At 46.6% G+C, this 17,190-nt stretch overlaps 1 protein-coding gene across 1 annotated transcript in view; it reads left to right on the top strand.

The window, feature by feature from the left end:
- The first annotated feature begins 2,464 nt into the window (after nt 1-2,464).
- Nucleotides 2,465-17,190, top strand: part of LOC138569520 (tubulin alpha chain, testis-specific) — a 204,164-nt gene continuing 189,438 nt past the window's right edge. Inside the window, exon 1 of the mRNA XM_069647569.1 lies at nt 2,465-2,624. The gene's annotated coding sequence lies outside the window, so the exon portion shown is untranslated. The remainder of the gene's footprint in view (nt 2,625-17,190) is intronic.

Below are 17,190 nucleotides of genomic sequence, written 5' to 3' on the forward strand. Positions count from 1 at the left end.
TACTTCAAAAATAAATTGTTTCTTTTTGAAGTCACTCTGACTTCATAATGAAATTATTTCTGTTAAGTACTGAACCATAACAGAAATAATTTCTTTATGAAGGCAGAGTGACTTAAAAAATAAACTATTTATTTTTAAAGTCATAGAGCTTCCCCCACCCCATCACATGGAGGCTTCCAGCCTAGGGTCTTCATGTCATGGGGTGGGAGCAGCCTCCTGGACTTCAAAAATAAAGTTTCTTTTTGTATTCACTCTGCCGTCATAAATAAATTATTTCTGTTACAGAAATAATTTCTTTATGAAGGCAGAGTGAATTCTAAGAGAAACATTAAAAAGAATAAAAATTGAAAACTATTTTCTTTTATTTACTCCATGTGGGGACCCCTCCCATGCCATGTGTTCGCGGGGCCCCCCGCACCCCGGGTTCTGCGCGGGCCCCTGTTAAGCCAGTGTATAAGGGCAGCCATGAAGGGCTGTGGGAGAATGGAAGGCAGGGAGCCAGATCACAGGCGCCCCATCACCTTCCGGGATCTGGCAGGTATAATGAGCGAGGCTACAGTCGTATGCCAAGGGGGTTTTGAGACCAAACTCTTCAGAGCGGCTTTCAGCTTAGCCTTTTTGGAGGCCTTTAGGGTTAGCAAGCTGGCTGCGGCAAACAAGGCAGGTGATGGCTGACATGCAGCTGCAGGGGAGGAGATGGCATTTTACTAAAGGAGGTCAAAGACAGATCAGGCAGGAAAAGGGCAATGGGTCCGGCTCCGATGCATAAGAGAAGGTAGCTGGTGCCCGATATGTCTGCTAAGCATTTTCCTGGCCGTGACACCGAGGGGCGCAAGTAATCTGTTGGTCCACACAAATAGGCAGCCTCTAACAGTGGTTGAGTTCAGGGCAGTATTGGGCATGGGGTTGAGAAGATTGGGCAGGGACCCGAAACAGTACGGCACTCACTTGTTTAGAATAGGAGCAGCCTCTACGGCAGCAGGAGCAGGAGCAACCGTCCAGGGCATTAAGGAGATCGGTAATGGAAATCGGGGCCAATAAAAAGTACATTATTAGGACCAACAAGATGTAGAGCGCTCCAATGATAGTTGCATATATTTTTCTCCCTCCATGCTAGAGGATGCCATGCCTAACAGAAAGGTAATATGGATGATTGCCCAGTCGTTCGTAGTGAGAGCAGCAGAATGGGCGACCGTCGGGAAGAGTGGAAGAAAGAGTGCCTTGAGTAATACTGACATCCTTTGGTTTGATAAGGAAGGAATGAGATGGGATGAACTGGAGAAAACAGTGGCAGCATTGATCAAAGAGGAGCCCCCCCCACTAAAGTAGTATTAATCCACCTAGGAGGGAATGACCTGACCCAATTGGGCAGAGGTCATCTTCTGCATGAAGTGTGCCCCACAATGTGGGCACTGAGCAAGGCTCTGGGGGCTTGCAAGTTGATATGGTCATAAATGATTCCTGCGTTCACTTGAAGAGAGGCCAAGTCAAACTCAGCTGTGGAGGAGTCTAGAAAAAAGCTAAACATGGCAATGGCAACATTTTGCAGGTTGGATGGTTTCTCAACAATCAGACAGAGCTCATAAACATAGGAGTTCCATGGTATTACGAGAAGGAAGGGGGTTAACTTGTCAGAGATGGGCTGGTACCTCTTTTTAGTGAACTTGGAGGATGCCCTAAGAGGGCGAGGCTGTGAATAGTAAGCCAGCTTTTGCACTTGCGGGGGTGGTAAGGGGTGAAAACCCCTTTTCCGTTGAGCGGTAACTCAGGCAATCGAGCAGTGCCAAAACTAACCTCCTGGTGGAGGGTAAAGAGGACCAAGAGTAGCTGCCCCCGTTAGCCTAGCACGGCAGAGGGCGGCATGGTAAAAAGAGGAGGGGCACCCCCTGTGGTCTTCAGCTTCCAGCTTGGGCTGGTGGAAAAAGAAAGCATAGCAGCACTCCCTGCAGCCCATCAGCAGCTACTGACAATGGGGTCGGGTGCGAATAGTAAACAGCTGTCCATTTCCTTCCCACTCTCCCCCTCCCTTCCTTATCTATGTCTTAGCTCTTGCACTATCTGAAATGTTGTCAGGCCGAGTACGATAGTTAATTTCACATCCTTACTGTTCATGGCCTGTAAGAATGTCATTGTTTTTTTTCCCTTGTTCCCTCCCTTGCCTTGAAGCGCTTTGAAACACATTGTGTATAGGCGCTATATAAATAAACTATCATATCATATTATGTTAGGGCGTTATTGTAGCGGTTTGCGGCCCTCTGGAACATTTACCCGTTTTTGGTATTTGTATCTATTTTCTTCGGTCATTCACTCTCCTGCTGCAGGTTAAAATCTTCGTGCATCACTCGTTAGTGCAGATTAAAATCATAAACACTTGAGCAGCAGCGAAGGGATGTGCCTCCCAGCGTAATGCCGAGTCTGCAGCGTGCGCAGCTCTGCAAAACAACACCACGCAGGCAGGGGATTGGAGACAGCGAGGGAGAGAGATGGGAGGAAGAGGGAGGGGCCGAGAGAGATTCTGGAAAATCGAAAGGCTGCAGTGCCAGCTGTGATGCACATCTTGAAAGGCACTTCATACTGACGGCGGCGTGCGGCGGTATACGCAGTGCATCTCTTCCTTTTGCCAGGTACGCACTTGTTCCTGGGGTGTCATTCTCTGCGGCAGAATGCGGTTTCGGGGTGCCTCGGTTTCTATCAAGCCATTAAACGTAACCTTGCATGCCCCCTAAACTCTCAGTGAAAGGAATGTGCCTTTAACTCGGTTTGGGAACCTGCGTAGGACCGATTATAGGTTGATAGCAGGCAGGATTATGGTCTGTTCGCAGCTGGTTGACTGCGCGCGCTGTTGCCGTTTTAGCTTAATTGCTGTAGCATTATGAGAAGTTGTGAAATCCTTTACACAGACGAGTCAGATGCGAGCAGCGTCCATCACTGTCGATATAGTCCTTTCGTGGGAAAAGGAGTTGCCACCATTTTGAATCCCTCCCTCCATCTGAAATCGATGGGCGGCCAGAGGGCGCAACAATTGGTGGTACCCAATATGGAAAACAGCACTGGGATATCCCATACAATATATACATTTTGGCAGTGTTGGTAGGTGTTGCCAGGTCGAAAAAAAGGCAACTGCGGAACTGCCCCTTAAAAACAAGCAGATGCAAATAGGATGAAAAAAACAAGGGCAAGCCTAAAACACCACTGACAGGTCTCAAAAATAAGAAACATAACACAAAAGCGTACAGATAGAGAGCGCGCATACATTGCTTGTTAGGAGAAAAAGGTTTTCATTATAATTGCGTTTATTTCTGGCAGTTTCTAGCTGTCTCGTATCAGATTTATAAGCGCATCCTTGACTGTTATGGTCCCTTTCTTCTCTGGTCTGTCTCCCTACTGGTCCTCCACTCCCTGGTGAGTCACTCTCCTTTGGTCTTTAGCTCCTCTGGTCTGTCACCCATCTACCCAGTCACTCCCTTGCATAGCAGCGAAGTTGCACCTTTTCATGAGGTGACACAGTCAACCTGTGCAGTTTTTTTCCGTTGCATGCTATGATGTGATATGGCATTTATAACGCGCCTATACACAAGTGTTTCAAGGCACGTGCTGGGTCTTGTTATGGTGTTCTTCCTATTATACGTTTGGGTCTACAAGTCCCTGCATGCAAAGCGAAATGCCTGGACTGGCTCATGGGTGCATGCCATGGGGCCACTTAGCAGCAATGCCTCTGGCGGGCGAACGCGCCGACCAGGACACTTACGGCAGGGGGCAGGTGTTTAAGAAGCCACACCCAGCATAGAATAATCCTGCATAGTGGTGGAGAAACAGATCACCTGTAAGATAACTCCTGGTTTTATGCAGTATCAGTTTGCTGCAGCATTTGTGACTTCCACCTTTGAAAACTGTTCTTGCCTCTTTATTTCAGGGAACCTCCTGAAGGTCTTGGCAGAGTTATGGGGCATGAATGTGGTAAGGGTGCCTGCATCTGGGGAGGCGCAGTTGTGGGATGTCCCCGCTATGGTCTGTCACCACTATGGTCCTTGACTATTTGGAGCATTGTTCTCCTCTGGCCCGTCACCCTTCTGTTCTTTGGCTCCAAGGGTAGTTGCTCTCCTTTGGTCTTTCGCCCTCTTATCCTTACCTTCCTGGTTATTTGCTCACCTCTGGTCCTTGGCTCATCTGGTCTGTCACCCTGCTGATCCCTGGCTCCCTTGTGAATTGCTCCTCTGGTCTGTCGCCATTCTGATCCATCAACCCTCTGGTCCTTGGCTTTCTGTGATTGTTATGTGGTGTGCAGTTGGCTTTGTCAATTGCTAGCTCATGGTGCATTTCCAGCTGTATTGTACCATAATCCCATGTAAAACTGAGTAGCACTAGTTTCTTTGAGGGGTCAATAGGGAGTCAGAAGGGAGTTGCTAGGCAACTCAAATCAACTATGGGCTGTTACTTTGTGCCATGGTCTTGTGTTACCTGATGTAGCATCACTTAGTTTAACATCACATATTATAAAATAATAAGGCATAAAAATTGGAGAAAGTATATTTTACATACATATGTACGCAAATAAATGCAAACAAATATGATGTTTCTAAAGTGAAAAGGGTTGTCCCCAGTTGTTATTGGGTCGTCTGTTGGGCAAAATATGCTAGTAATAGCTATCTCAGACTCATTGAACCTCCACTCTAACGACAGCACCTCTTGACATCCTATTCACTCACCAAAAAAAAGCAGGTTTCAAAATGGAACGCACACCACCCAAAGATACCTGTCTACACTCAATTTCCCTAAATACCACACTAACCCGCCAAAGATACACCAACAAAAATCTCCACACTCCTTCAACACCACTCCTGGTAGACGCCACAGAAAGAATTTACATTATAACGTGGCGCGCACATTAACCGCGGCACTTTTCAGATCTGCACACATCAACAGTGCAACAAAGCACCATTGCTCTGCCCCGATGTTAATCCCCAAACCCACATCCTACATCTTTCTGAACGTGAGGCTCCAAGAAACCATGGAAATGTCAGGTGTGCTATACAAGACTGCATAGCATAGTATAACCGGTCGCTCATTCTCTTGTGGCACACAGTAATCTGGACGGTCCAAGCAGCTGTTGTGACTGGCAGCAAAAGTAGAGGAAATAAATGTTGGCTCTGCCGCAGTCAGTCCTCTGTACTCAACTCTCTTGGGCACTGACTGAATGGTCAAACTACATAGTTGCTGTCCAATCAAGTGATATGGGACTGAGGGAGGGCCAGTGCAATAATATAACACAATTCTATGTGATGGCATTTATGGGCCACTAACAGAGGAGCACAATGGGACACTGTTTATGTCCCTGAAATTGATTAATAAGTCCCATTGCAAGTGAAACCTTTTTCAAATAGTGTACATTTGTTAGTGTTAAGGACTCACATGTTGCAGTTAAGTGAAAGTGAAATGATATGATTTGCCCAGGAACCCACAGTTTGGTTAAAGAGTGAAGCTGGGATTTGAACCCTTCTGCAATGTAGGCACTTAAACATTACAAATAGTTCGTTTTTTTAATTTTAAGGCCAATAATAAAGTCTTATAGAGTTCACTTACAAAATACACATATTGCACTTTGACAAAATGTTAATCCTTATAGAAAAAGGGTAGCCAAAAAAGAATATCGTTGTAGCTTTATTTTCGATATCCTGAATGGAAAACTATAAATTTAAGAATGCAAAATAATGCAAGCCTGAAAATCGCTTGTTTACACCACCGTACTTTCAGCACTTTAAGACACGCATACTAAAATAAGTTGTGTAATACGGTCCCTTGGGTATAGAGATTGTTTGTCACAATCTTCCAGCTTGCTGCTGTGCAACTCCCAGCTTGCCTGCCTCCCGGCATGAGCCTCTCCAGGCTGCTGACCTGCCCCATTGGTTCGCCTGCCCTCTTAACGGGCCAATCGGCAACCCGGTAGGCGTCGCCGGCCTCCAGCAACAAGGCCTGCAGCATTAAGGCCTTCTACCTGTCCCAGCCTGTCCAGGCCTTCCCGGCCGTTGGCCGGTTACTCTGCCAGCTGATTTGCCCACACAAGGTACATTTAAAAGGGGCCACATGAACACTGTGACCTCACACCCTAAGGTATTGCATAATTATGTATGTTGTTTTAACCTTGCTCGCCACTAAGCCCCCCTACATGCATAGTTTGGACGGTACCACATTACCTACCATGTACTCCGCATCCTGTTGTCATTCAACTGCACTCACATGCTAGCCTAAGTTATTACACTGGGACACCTACATACCACTGCCTGCTTAAACCTGGCTTGGACAACTACACCTAGTTTGATTTATGGTTTACTTACTTGCCTGTTACACTACTGAACAACCCTGCTTCCTGCATTGAATAGCAGCCATCTGCTAGCTAACTATAGACAGAGTATAATTGTGGCCATAACCCTGCACCAGCATAGAGTACCCTACTCAGAGCTCTATTAGCCCTCCCTCTGCCTTAATTAATGTGACAGCTGTACCAGATGCCTGCATTGAGTACAACCTAGCTAGAGTGTTTTTGTCAACTTGCACCAATATCGAATTTAGCTGCCCTGACATTTTAGGCTCAGCATGCTAGTATCATCAATGTCTAGAGTGTCTTTGTAAACTTGCACCAAAATCGAATTTAGCTGCCATGACATTTTAGACTCAGCATGCTAGTATTCCTCAATGTTTAGAGTGTTTCTGCCAGCTCATCAACTACCAATTGTTGTGCCTGACTTGATATTGCCCTATACTAACTGGCACCAGACTACTATTTCTGCTGCCATAGTAGCCGCCAGACCCTACCTGATGCTAGTCGCTGTACCCTCCCACTGTCACTGTAGCCAGAACAGCCCTGCCATATAATAGTCGCACCACACTACCGTTGATTATCCCTAATCAAAATCGTACAATGTACCTAGGCAAGAGCCAAACAGCCACCTCACTGTACCTCCTCATACCTTTATTACACCTTGCCATTTATACTGCTGTCATAACTATGTACCCTACTGAAAAGGCACCTTGTCCGACCACAGAAAGGAACATCAGGCTACGGGCCAGACTACCCTGCCTCTACGAGCCCATCTACCATAACAAGAGACCCACCTCGCAACACCCCAACCAAACCCCACCCTGCCATAACAGCACCCAACCCAAACTTATACCTATAACAACCCAAAACACCCCCAACACTGCCACTATATCCGGAGCCTTAATCAACGCTAGATCGGTAGTGGCCCATGCCACAGAAATAGCAGACACCTTATCCACAAACAACCTCGACCTCCTGGCAATCACCGAATCATGGCTGCACGAAGCAGCAGGCCCAGCACTTTCAATAGCCATCCCGGAAAATTACCAAATAATCAGAATGGACAGGCCCAACAACAGAGGAGGTGGCCTAGCCATCATAGCTAAAACAAACCTCGAGCTAAGACTACTGCCTCAAGCACCTCTCAAATCCTGCAAGCTCCTTACAGCCAAATTGCCCATCTCCAAATGCCGCACCCTAACCATTTATCTAATATACAGGCCACCTGGCCCCACTGGCTCATTCGAAGCAGACCTATCCAGCATCCTAGCCAACAACACAAAAGACACCTCCCAAATATTATTGCTAGGTGACCTGAACCTTGGGTTAAATGACCCCGACAACAAATCAGCACAAGCTAAAGCCAATATGCTAGATGAACACGGCCTAATCCAAAGAGTGCTAATCCATGCCCACAACAAAGGTAGGACCTTGGACTGGATTGCCACCCTGAACTGCAACACCCTCATCACCAAAACCTCTCCCCAACACTGGACAGACCATCACCTCATTGATTTCACACTATCACTCAACAAAGAAGTCATCAAAGAAAAAATCATGGCACCTCCACTGCCCACTAGATCCAAAAAAAACATAACCCCTGACAACCTCCTACCACTACTACTGCCTACCCTCAATGCTCTTCCCGACAACCTAAATCCAGAATGTCTAGTAGAAAACTACAACAATGCCATAAAGAAAGGACTAAACATCATTGCCCCTCTTAAACTGCAAAAGAGCAAACAGCAAGCCCACCTGAACGCCTGGCTCACCCCCCATCTGAAAGAACTTAGATTGCACAAAAGGAAACTAGAAACGCAATGGCGCAACTCCCCCACAGAAGAGAACAAATCACTACTTAAGCTCTTTGCGACCAAATACAAAAAAGAAATCCTACTCACTAAAAAGAATCCCTTCAATGAAAGAATCGAAAAATCTAGCTCCAACACCAGGGAACTATTTGTTATACTAAGGGAACTAGAATCCCCCATACCCCCACCAGACAGCATAATCAAGGACAAAGTATGGTGCACCAGCGTCCAAAACACCCTAACTAATAAAATCAAAACTCTCCAAACCAAAATTGCACAAAAAAAAGACTCCCTCATCACTAACGAAGCACCTCCCAGCAACCAAGCTAAAGCAACCAACCCACTAGGCCCGAATCCCTTCAAGTTCACCAAAATATCTATCCCAGAAACAGAAAAAGTTATAGCCTCACTTAAACCATCAAACTGCAAAGGCGACAACTGCCCTCCCCAGATAATCAAGGATGCGGCCAGGGACCTAGTCCCTTTTATAACCAAACTGATCAACGCATCCTTCTCCTCCAACAACATACCAAGTAACCTCAAAGAATCTTGGGTCCTGCCTCTCCTCAAGAAGCAAACCCTAGACCCTGCTATTCCTACCAATTACAGGCCCATCACCACGGTGCCGTTCTTGTTGAAGATAATAGACAGAGTAGCATACCTGCAAATTCTGCAATATCTTGAAACTCACAAACTAGTAGGCGCTCGTCAATCGGGCTTCAGACAAAAGCACGGTACTGAGACAGCCCTAATCAATCTTGAAACCCAGATCAACGAGATTAACGACAAAGGGAACACCGCCATGTTACTCCTCCTCGACCTGTCGGCAGCGTTCGACCTGGTGGATCACGCAGTCCTGTGCGAACACCTGGCCTCAGCTGCCCACTTCTCGAAAGAGGCCATAGCCTGGATCCAATCATTTTTGGACAATCGAACTATGAGGGTCTTCTTCACTCTAGCCTCAGCAGACCCCATCAAAATAACCTGCGGGGTAACCCAGGGCTCCTGCGTCTCCCCCACCCTCTACAACATCTTTACCAAGCCCCTATTTGACAAGTTGGACAGACTGGGTGTCTCTTACACAAATTACGCAGATGACACCCAGATTCTCATACCCCTTTCAGGTAACTTCGACTCAGATACGGCCCTGGTAAACAAAATATATCTCATCATTCAGGCTTGGATAGCCACACACGGCCTATGCCTGAATGATGAGAAAACCGAAATCCTGCTCCTCGAATCCAACTCGGATCCAACTATAAGGCCTTCAACATTGATGGCAACACCATCACAGTGGCCAAAACAGTGAAAACGTTAGGCTTTCACCTAGATACAACCATGTCACTAAAAAAACAAGTCAACTCACTAGCATCCTCTACCGCCTACACATGCAAGCTAATCAGGGCAAGCAGAGCCTTCCTCACCCAAGCTAGCTGCATCATCATCGCCAATGCCCTAATACTATCCAGACTCGACTATTGTAATGCCATTTACCTAGGAGCCAACAAATGCATAATTAACAAACTACAGACACTACAAAACAACGCACTCAGAACAGCCCTTAACCTACTATCCAAGGGACACATCTCCAACAAAAGGGGAGAAAGCAAATGGCTCAAAATCTCCGACCGCATCTCTCTCAAAACAGCATCACTCACTTTCAAATGTTTAAACAATGCAGCCCCCACCCTATCTCGCAGCCAGAATAGCTAAAAAAGAACCTACACCCGCCCCACCAGATCGATTAACTCCCACTGCCTGCAGGTAACCAAATTCAGACAAAAGAAAACCGGTGGCAGTAGTTTCCCGGGCTTGGCAGCCCAACACTGGAATGCCCTCACACTCAACATTAGGACAGACCAATCCTGCTACTGCTTCAGGAGAAACACCCTCACCTGGATACGGTCCAATGATCCCCATGACTAAGCCCTCCCACATGCCTATGCCCTTAATCAAACCTGACCGCCTCTATGCACGGCATCAAATATGTAAATATGTAAGCAATTTATTTTCTATATGTATATATGTACAGGCCACACAATGTAATGTTATGCCTCTTATTCATGTATTCCTTATCCTGTAACCAAGTTTTTATGTAATCTTACCTTCCTGTTCTCTGTTGCGCCCTGTTACCTCTGGGTTTTGTGCGCCATAATAAATAATTAAACAAACAAACATGATGTTAAGAACATTGACTATCCACATACAATCAACCCCGTTTTTGCATATCAAGCTTCTAGGCATCATGCAGATAAACAAACCTTTCAAATTGAGTTTTTTTGTGTTACTCACTTTAACTATCTTGGAAGCAAACACTGATTTACTAGGTAACTGGAGCTGTGTTGGATCTTTCAGTTGGAAATTCCCCTTTACAGTGCCCACTGCCTGAATGCATTTAAAGGGCATGTTGATGAAAAAGAAAAAAAGGAATTGCAGGTCTTTGAAGGTGCTGGTGGATGCCCAGACGCTGTGTGTGGTGAAGGTGCTGCTGGATGCCCAGACGTGTGTGGTCTTGGCACAGACAATGGGCTTTTCCGGAGAGTGAAGATGGCCTATTATAAGCATATATTTGTTAAAATACATGGACTAAAACCGCAACAAGTGGCCTCCAAATATTCTAAGTGACTCTTAGGCTCAAAGTCTCTTGTAATACGTAGACCTGGCAACACTGGTGCTGGGTATAGAGAACAAGACTGGCGATTCTGGAGTGGTGGGGGCAGGGGAGAGCTGGCAGAGTGATGGGATGGTGCTAGGCGTGGATTCATAGCAGGCAAGTGATTGACTTGTTAAAAGAAAACGCAGGACAAAAATAACACATGTTAATTAATAAGAGTATCATTGTAGCTTTATTTTCCCACTCCTAAATGGAACATTACATTTACCAGCATACCAACTAATGTAAGCCTAAAAAAGAATGTGTTTTAAAACTTTACATTAAAGACTGAAAGAAACACGTTTAAAGAATGATCACTGCGTGTAGCCTTTGTTCCTTACAGCATTTAACTGTATGCTCCCCTCCAGCTCCCCTTTCGAGTTACCTACCATTTGTACCCCTTACGGGTCATGTCTTAGACGAGAGCCATCCCCATTGCTCATACACTACTTTGCCTGCATCAATCTAACGTTAATCGTGCAAAAAATGTAAAAACAGACAACGACAAATCTCAGCAGAGCTCTTCAGCACTCAGAAGTTAAGTCTTTCATGGTTAATGTTACAGCAGCTTGACCATGGGCTTTTGGTGTGTCTGTGTTGAGGAATCCGAAGGAACAATTTCCCCCCGGATTCAGAATCTGAGGAAATCCGGCCCAATTCCAGCACTAATTTTAAATTCACATTAAACTGTCCCCACCTAATGCTTTGGTACTCCATCCAACTTTCGTGCCCCCAGACAGTGTGCCGATGTCTTTAAATGCCAAATAAGGCTAGGGAAGTGTTAGTCATATGCCCGTCCCTCTATAAAGGCAAGCCTGACATGTGATTACGTACCCAAGACCTGCTGACATTTCAGTTGCATCAGCTTGTGTGGAAACCAACCTCTCTACCTCTGTATGGCTAGCCGGTTTTGGTGTACTTAACGGGGCTCAAAGCATATTTCTCCACAGTCTGCCTAGAGAGAGAGCGGTTGGTCTTCAAAACGAGGTAGTATTGCGCTCAAAACCTGTCTCTTCTCCCAAGAATCCTACAAACGTTATGACTACATACCAACCAGCACCTTTGCTCTACCATCCAGCCTCTACCTCCCTCTAACATCCCCTACCTGCACCGCCTACACCCACATTACCGCTCCTATACCTGTCACTAGACAACCTAACACCCGGTACCATAAATTGGCTACCCAATGTATTTTCACATATACCTCAACCTAATGTATGATGTATCTTATGTAACTAAGGTCTGAAACTCATGTAAACTTGCCTGTAACCAATGTAAGCAACTTCTGTAACCTATTACCCCAGCAAAGTAATCCTGGAATGTCTGTAACATACTACCTTTGCAAGCAACCACTGTAATCGACCCTCTTAAGCAAAAAGCGCCTAGATGCCTCCGGGCTATGTGCGCTATACAATTGACAAATAAATAAATAAATTGTATCCGGGGGAAACAAGCATTGGCAAAACCAATAGTTTGACCAAGTTATTAGCTACGTTAAATGCTATGGTTACATTTATTTAGGGATACATTACTGGAGCAAAATAACAAAATGTATATTCGAACCAAATGAACAAAGGGGTATTACGGAATTCCTCCAATGTTCTACGTCTACACCTTCTAACTTCTGCGTGCACTTTTGTCAATGAGGTGACAACAGATGCAGACCGTTTGCAATTAACGCCTCACTTGCACCAAGGAAGTAGCTCGATACTAGTGATCCAGGGAGAGGAGAGGAGCAAGAGGTGGTTACTGGTGGCCCTATAGTAAATCTAACAGGGCCATGCAAATCATCTCGTGAGGATGACACGCAGCAGAACTTGAACGTCCCCACCAAATGCTGCCTCTAGTCATGTAGAAGATAGAGTCGATGACCAACAGGTATATGCTCTTTTCCAAGGGCAACAGATTGTTAAATCTAGACAGAGGAAAAAGAAAATCCGGCCGTCCACCCAAAAAGTTAAAAAATGAAAAAGCCCCCAGCAAAAAACGTAATAAAGGGTCCCGAAAGTTCCTACACGCTTTAACCCTGTCTGTGTCCGCCCCACAAGGGAAACCTTTTAGAGCTGGTCGAGGGCAAAAACAGGTATGTCATAAAAGCCAATTCAATGTGACCTTGCAACAGTCCTACGAAGAGCCTCAAGTGTTGGGGAGAGAAACTACAGATGATCCCGAACTACTGATTTTGTCAACATATTCTGATGATATATCGATGGACCAACAACTTGTTCAAGCAACAGTACAGTCATCTATTAGGACTTTAAGTCCACCAGCGCAGGATCTGATGGCTAATCGATCAAGATTAAATAAGGTGCCTAGAAATCAACAAACATCAAATGTACAAGAAGGAGAGCCCCCACCCCCAGTTCTACACACTGGAACAACGTTGGACGTTTTTTAAATTTTAAAATAAGGCAAACGATATGCTACATAAGCATATTAATGAGGGTCTCCATTTAAATAATAATGCGCAAGGTAAATGTTTAACTTTGGAACGCTTTTGAATGAGGTTTCGGTGGATTCTAAGGGAGTGTTGTGGGAAGCCTTTAAGGCCACTATAAGAGGGAAGTGCCTGTCTATGATGGTAGGGATGCGTAAGCGCCTCCAAGATACGCTACAACGTTTAGAGGCCCAGGTGGCGGGATTAGAGGGGGAAGCAGTGGGTGGGCATGGGTGGGGAAGTACTGGCGCGGAAGCTGGAGCATTATCAGAGAACCCTGGTAGAATTGTCGAGTTTTTTAAAAAAAACTGTTTTTATTAAATTTAAGTTACATACCAAACAACACAACAGCGTCCCAGTATCCAGGACGTAACCCACCCCCCCCCGACCCACCCATCTTCCCCATCCGAGCCCCACATAAATACCAAAATAGTGCGTCAGCATGTCCAAGTCACAGCTAAAATTCCAACAAATACAAAAAGGAACAAATAGTTCATTGTTACAGTACAGGTGGTGGCTACTCGGCCAGTTCACACCAGAGCGAGGGGGGTGGCCAATTCAATGGCCAGGCACCTTCAAGGCATTGTCAGACTGGTTTCCGGAGCACCCTAGGAAGGTGAAGCCCGCCCGCTGCACTGTCCACCAGCTAGGTAGCTCTTGAAGGCCCCCCAATAGTCCCTGGGTCTGCCACCAGGCGGAAGTGACTGATTGTACTGCGACTCTCTACGTTCACATAACTACATAGAGTTCACCCAGTGGTGTAGGGTAGGACCCACAGCCGCTCCCCAGGCACCCCAGGCACGGGCCACTAATGACCTGGCGACCACAGAAGCCATGCTCACCAATCATTTATCGCTGTTAGATCGAAGATCCACCAATGCCAGCAGCCAAGTTTCAGGAGTGAATGGAATTGGATCTTCAATCATCTTTCCCATAGCGTCTGCAACGGCCCTCCAAGGGTTGAATAAGAGGACAAAGCCAAGCCACATGGAAGAAGTCAGCCATAGACTGCTGGCATCTCTTGCAGTTCGAAGACCTAAGTGGGAATATTTTGTGCAAGACAAGGGAGAGTGTTACAGCTGATGTAGAAACTTATAATGAATCAGGCGATATCTGCAATTAATGGAGATTAATTTGGACTGACCCAGAACAGCACCCCATTGTGTCTCTGTTAGAGATCGTCTTAAGCAGCCTTCCCATTTAGTCCTATATTGGGATGATGAGGGGGACACTAACAATCTAGCCCTACCATACAGAGATGAAACCGCCCTTCTAGAGGACGCTGAGTTTGTAACATACTCCAAAATTGGGGAGACGACTGGCGCCAAGGGGAAATCGGGCCATCTCGACCTCAACACCTCGCGAAGACGAAAGTACAACAGCATAGTGAGAGGAGACCAGTCGCCCCAGGACTTAAGTTCCTCCCAAGTTATGAATATACCATGCGGTGCAACATCCCCCAACGTGGAGATACCCAAGGCCTGGAAATGCTGAATAAATATATGTTTGAATGTGAGGGGGATCCCACGGACCCTGTAAATAATCAGCAGCGGGGAATACCACGGACCCATACCCGCCCACTTCACCAATTGATCCCAGGCCCTCAAAGTAATCTCGAGGGGTTGGACCTCTGCCTTTACATGACGCTCCCGGACAGCCCAAAGAAAGCCCCGTAGGTTGTTGGTCTGCGCGATGGCCCTCTCGAGGTGGGAGTGAGGACAACCATCCGAGGGAGAACACCACCAAGTTGAGTATTGGATCTGAGCAATAAGATAATAAAGGAAGAGATTAGGGACCTCGAGCCCCCCCTGGGCGTATGTGCAGCATAGCGTAGATAAAGATACACAAGAATGTTTCCCTGCCCATATCAGTTTGGACATAAGAGCGCTTATACGTTTCCAAAAGGAAGTAGGGGGCCGTATTGGGACGTTATCAAAAACATATAATAATTTCGGCAAGATAACCATTTTAGACAGAGAGATGCGGGCCGCTTGAGACAAGGGAAGTCTTATCCACACATCTACCTTGTGCTCCAAAAGTTGTAGGGTTGTGATGTAGTTTTCCTCGAATAATCTAGTAGGAGAGGTGGACACTTTTATGCCTAAGTAACGAATTCCCAGTGGACACCATACAAAGGATACACCGACATCCTGTGCGGAGACCCCAGGAGTGATTGGAAGAACTTCGGATTTAGACCAGTTTATTTGTAGGCCAGAAATAGCCCCGAAAGCAGATATCTCCTCCATCACCAGTGGTAAATTAAGCTGAGGATATTTTACATATATCAGCATGTCATCCACATAGAGGGAGACAATGGATACATGAGAAGGGATAGTCACAGCACGATGGGAGTGGAACTCCCTCAGGGCACAGGCCACCAGCTCAATAGCCAGAGCGAACAAGAGAGGGGAGAAGGGACAGCCCTGCCTAGTCCCCCGGGTAGGGTAAATAGGAGAGGACTGAACTCCGTTCGTGTATACCAGAGCGTGCGGGGCTGAATACAGCAACTTGGTCCAGTGAAGAAATGCGTTACCCATGCCCGAACGCCGAAGGACTTCGCACAGAAAAGGCCACTCCATCGAATCAAACGCCTTCTCGGCGTCCAAAGCCACCGTGGCGATAGGAACGTCCGGGTTCACGTTATGAATTAATGTAAACAGCCTACGCAAATTATTTTGTGTCGACCGGCCAGGAATAAATCCCGCTTGGTCCGGAAGAATCAGAGCGGGCATATGAGGAAGGAGCCGGTCCGCAAGTAGCTTTGCAAAGATTTTATTATCCGTGTTTATCAAAGACAAGGGGCAATAAAATGAACACTTCCTAGGGTCCTTGTTGGGCTTAAGCAGTACCGTGATCAAGGCCGTCCTAGTGGATTCCGGCAGTAACCCGGAAGAGGCAGCCTCCTCAAACATGTTACATAAATGAGGAATGAGTAAATCAGGGAAAGCTTTATACAACTCGGCCGTAATCCCGTCAGTACCGGGGGCCTTGCCATTCGGGAGCGACCGAATTATTCCACGAAGTTCATCCACAGTAGTGGGAACATTAAGAAGCGCCCCGACCTCCGAATCAAGCCAGCCCAGGGCCACCCTATCAAGATACTGCGCAATGACATCGTGATCAGCCCCCCCATGAGCGGAATACATCTCCCCGTAGAACTGGTTAAATACACCGTTTATCCCCACCACGTCTCTGACATGGCTCCCCTGTGGGGGACTCCACTTCCAGTATAGGTTCCAAACGGTTCTCCTGACTTAAGGCCCAGGCAAGGGTCCTACTTGGGCGATCACCCTCCACAAATCTCGCCGCCAACACTGGGTCTCCCAGGAACCTCTCCTCGCTATCCATTAATGAACGAATTTCTCGTTTCTTTGCCGAAAGGTCAGCATGAAACGTGGGAAAGTTGGACATCCCTAGAAGGAGCTCCAGATTTTTAATTTCCCTTTCCACACGGGCAATCGCCCGGCGAATGTCTTTCAGGACCCCTCCCTCCAGAGATATACACCAACCCCGCAAGTAGACATTAAAAGTCTCCCACAGGACACCGGGGCTAGAGACAGAGCCCTCATTTAACTGAAAAAAATCTGCAATGTACCGGCGCAGGTCCTCCCGAAACGCCCCATCTTCCAGAGCCTGGGCTCTAAACCTCCAACGAACTTGTCTAGGGGAGGAAGGGGGACCTCTAAGCCTCACCAGTACCGGGGAGTGGTCGACTTAGTGCGAGGAAGAATCACATGCACCCTCCTCCACCCGAGAAAGCTCAGTGGACAGAAAAATATAGTAAATTCTAGAGGAATTCCTGTGTACACCCGAATAAAATGTATATTCTCGGGCGTTTGGATGATGCCAATGCCAGATATCGACCAGAGAGTAATCTGAGGCTATGGAATTCCATGTTTGAGCAGCCCGGGTAAGTGGTCTAGGAGCTGGTGTTGATCTGTCTAGCGAGGCCGAAAGGGCTAGGTTAAAATCT

Source organism: Ambystoma mexicanum, chromosome 2q (assembly GCF_040938575.1).
Source record: "Ambystoma mexicanum isolate Mex_15411 chromosome 2q, UKY_AmexF1_1, whole genome shotgun sequence".
Taxonomy (NCBI): Eukaryota; Metazoa; Chordata; class Amphibia; order Caudata; family Ambystomatidae; genus Ambystoma; species Ambystoma mexicanum.